This window comes from Saimiri boliviensis, chromosome 16 (assembly GCF_048565385.1).
Source record: "Saimiri boliviensis isolate mSaiBol1 chromosome 16, mSaiBol1.pri, whole genome shotgun sequence".
NCBI classification, from domain to species: Eukaryota; Metazoa; Chordata; class Mammalia; order Primates; family Cebidae; genus Saimiri; species Saimiri boliviensis.
Genome location: NC_133464.1, coordinates 54,814,668 through 54,819,019, shown reverse-complemented (window position 1 = coordinate 54,819,019; position 4,352 = coordinate 54,814,668). Strand labels below are relative to the sequence as shown.

General features: G+C 31.7%; 1 pseudogene; it reads right to left on the bottom strand.

The window, feature by feature from the left end:
• Nucleotides 1-1,230: 1,230 nt before the first annotated feature.
• Nucleotides 1,231-3,751, bottom strand: LOC120365719 (large ribosomal subunit protein eL34-like; annotated as a pseudogene).
• Nucleotides 3,752-4,352: the final 601 nt, after the last annotated feature.

Here is a 4,352-nt window from a genome sequence, read left to right as displayed (position 1 = left end):
ATGACTTTTTTTTTTTTTTTTTTTTTTTTTACTGAAAAGTATAAAACAAACTGAGGGAAATTGAAGAAGCCTTAAATAAATCAAGAGATACACCATGTTCATAAATTGAAAGTCTCTATGTTGTTACTTTTTTTCTTTCTTTTTTTTTTTTTTTTTTGAGACTGAGTTTCGCTGTTGTTACCCAGGCTGGAGTGCAATGGCGCGATCTCGGCTCACCGCAACCTCCGCCTCCTGGGTTCAAGCAATTCTCCTGCCTCAGCCTCCCGAGTAGCTGGGACTACAGGCATGCACCACCATGCCCAGCTAATTTTTGTATTTTTAGTGGAGACGGGGTTTCACCCTGTTGACCAATATAGTCTCGATCTCTTGACCTCGTGATCCACCTGCCTCGGCCTCCCAAAGTGCTGGGATTATAGGCGTGAGCCACTGCGCCCGGCCTGTTGTTACATTTTAACTTTCCATAAATTAATTTATGAATTCAATGCACCTTAATCATAATCTAGAGGATTTTCTACTAGACTGTGACATGCTGATTCTAAAATAAGATTCACATGACCCAGAGTAGTAAAACTATTTTTTTAAATGAACAGTAAATTTGGAGAATCTACAATACTAAATTTTTGAATATTATAAAAATGAAAAAAAAATCCACAAGTTCAGAAATAAACCACATTTATTTTAATCAATTGATTGTGACGAAGGTTCCTAAGAAAAATCAATGAATAAGTGAAAATCCTTTTCAAAAATTTCAGGCTTGAGTAGTTTAATAAATAAAAAGTAAGAAACACTATTCAAAGACATTTCTAAACGTATTTCTTCTTGTTCTTAGATTGTATAAAGAAAAGTAAATTCAAAAGTTTCATGTATTCCTGCTATAATTCTTTTTTATTTTAAGCATTTATATTTTTATAATTTTAAAAATAAAACACAATTTTGCTATTTCTCTTTTTTATATATGCTTAAAGTTGCTTAGTTTTAAGCTATTGCTTAAAACATTCAAAACATATCAGTACTATACCTTTAATAATAAAAATTTCTCAAATCTCCCTGAGTGTTCTGATCTTACGGCTTGTTTCTAAAAGTTGACACTTTCTTAATAGCAAAAATAAGGAAAGAGATAGAAAAATCTGCCATTTTACACTATATTTGGTAGAATGTAATGCAGTACTACATAGATTTTTTTTTTTTTGCAAGTCTTTTCATTTTTATTACTCAAAAAAGTTTCACTTTTTATTTAGCTTTCTGACTCTGTGCTTGCGTCTTCAACACTTTCACAATGATTTTCTGCTCCTCAATAAGGAAAGCACGCTTGATCCTGTCACGAACATATTCAGCACTCATGGAACCACCACAGGCCCTGCTGACATGTTTCTTTGTTTTGGACAATCTCATAAGAACTTTAGGTCTTACAGCATGAACCTCTCAAAGCCTGCCTGGGCACACACCACATGCAGATTTCGGTGCTTTCCCAACTTTCTTGGTATAAAGGTAAAAAGTTATATTACCAGGGGTCAGGAACAGCCTAGTTTTGTTAGAAGCTGTACTGCAGGAAAGCCTAAGTCAGTATGTGAAACGCTGGACCATTCTGAGTGCCTGCACACAATGTCCCTGGAAGAGCAGTACAACATAGATATTTAGGTTGAAAGTTAGGACTTATGGGTTGCATCTTCAATACTTACAAAAACTCTTTTCCCAAAAGAATCATATCCAAATAATGGTGTAATTCTTTCTTTCTTTGGCAAATAATTGGATGTGTTTTTATATTTTAGTGTTCTGTGTAATTGTCATCACAAAAAGTAAATATTTAATTGCAAAAAGATTGAGACTGATTGAAGCCCTAGTCTAAATGGGTAAGATTAAAACATTTGCTATTCTTTCCACAAAACATTTAAAAAGTCATTTGAATTTAATTTGTCTGAGAATATCACTGAAATATTTTGAATTCTCTGACTATAGTTTGGGAAACTTCAACCAGATTCTTAAACTACAGGGATAAATCTGTCCCTACAGAGATAACACATCATTCCCCTTTTTATCTGTGAGACCAGGAAGATAATCCTTATATCGTTGGTGCATTTCTTTGAATAAGGGAACGTCTGAAATGTGAATTGGTGAATTTCAGATAAAAGCAAGACTTTTACACATTAAAGTCAAATAATATGAGATATCATAAAATATGTGGCTAAGGTTAATTTATATAAAATTATAAAATAATTAAACGTATAATGTTTAGCTAGCTATTTGGGGTTATGGAATATATATCTATATTTACATATATGCATTTTACTTAATTTGCATAATTAAATCAAGCTGATTAACATTTCTATTCCCTCACTTACCTATCAGTTTTTATGGTGGGAATTTTGAAATCTATTTTTCACTTATTTATACATGTGTATTTTTCACTAGAGTCACTCTGTTGTGCAATAGATCTCAAAACCTATTTCTTCCATCTATCTGAAACTTTGTACCCTTTGATGGATAACTCTCCATTTACTCTCTCTTCACCAGCCTCCAGACTCTGAAAAACATTGTCCTGCCCTCTACTTATTTGAGTTTAACTTTATTATATATTGCATTTAACTTTATATATGCCACACATAAGTGAGATCATTTAGTATTTGTCTTTTTTTGACTGGCTTATTTCAGTTAGCATAATGTCCTCCAGATTTAGTCATGTTGTTGCAAAAGACAGATTTTCAGAATCTTAAAGGCTAAACAAGTTTCCATTTTGTATATATACCACAGTTTCTCTATTTATTCACTTGTATTGGACACATAGGTTGATTTTACATCTTGGTTATTGTGAATAGTGCTGCAATGTACATGGGAGAGCAGATCTTCCTTTAACATACTGATTTTAGTTCCTTTGGATAGATAATCAGACATGAGTTTACTGGGTTATATGGTAGTTCTGGCTTTTTTTGTTTTTTGAGAAGTCGTCATATCATTTTTCCATAATGGCTACACTAATTTACAGTTCCACTTACAATGCGTAAGAATTCCCTTCACTTTCTCTTTAATACTTTTTCATCTTTTTGACAAAAGCCATTCTAACAGTTGTAAGGTGATATCACATTATGATTTTCATTTTCATTTCTTTAATGATTAATGATTCTAAGTATTTTTTCATGTCCCTGTTTGTCATTTGTATATCTTCTTTAGAAAAATGTCTCTTTAGGTTCTTTGCTCATATTTAAATCGGGAAACGTGTTCTTTCCCTTGAGTGGTTTGAGTTTCTTATGTATTTTGGACATTAACCTCTTATCAGATGTATGGTTTGCAAACATTTTCTCCCTTTCTAAGAATTCATGAAAATATTGTTAAAACTGATAAATAAATTTAGTTAAGTTGAATAATGCAAAATCAGTGTACAAAAATCTGTAGTGTTTCTATATAGATATAATAAGCTATCTGAAAATGAAACTATGAAAACAATCCTCTTTACAATAGCAACAAAAAATTAAAAACTTAGGTGTAAATTTAATCAAGGCGGTAAAAAGCCTGTGTTCTTAAAACTATAAAACACTGATGAAAGAAACTGGAAAAGACAGACATAAATGAAAAGTTATCTCATGGCTATGGGTCACAAGAATTCATGTTGTGAAAATACCCATAGTAACCAAAACAATCTACAGGTTCAGTGTGATTCATATCAAAATGCCAATGCCATTTTAAACAGAAATATGAAAAAAAGAATCAAATTCATGTGGAACCATGAAATACCTTGAATAGCCAAAACAATTTTGAACAAAGAGACCAAAGCTATAGGTACCTTACTCTCTGATTTCAAAACAATATTAGTCGATTGTAATGCAAACAGCATTTTACTGGCATCAGAACAGACACACTGATTTAAGGAACAAGTAAGCAAACTCAAAAATAAATTCATACTTCTATAGTCAACTGATTTTTGGCAAGGTACTAAGAAACACACAGAGGAAAGAATAGTCTTGTCAATAAATGTTGCTGGGAAAGCTAGAATACACATGCAGAAGAATGAATTAGACCCTTTCTTATACCATATACAAAAATAAACCCAAATTAAATTAAAGACTTAAATATAACATATAAAACTATAAAACTACTAGAAGAAAACAGGAGAAACTCTTCAATATTTGTTTGGGCAATGACTTTTAAAATATGACCCAGAAATTACAGACAGCAAAAGCAAAAAGAGACCAATGAGGTGGTGTCAAACTAAAAAAGCTTCTAGATAGCAAACAATTAACTAAGTGAAGAAATAACCTACAGAATATTATGTTAAAATAAAATATGAACCAATATACTAGTTACGGTTTGAATATTTTTGTCCCCTTTAAAATTCATGTGTTAGAAACTTAATCTCCAAT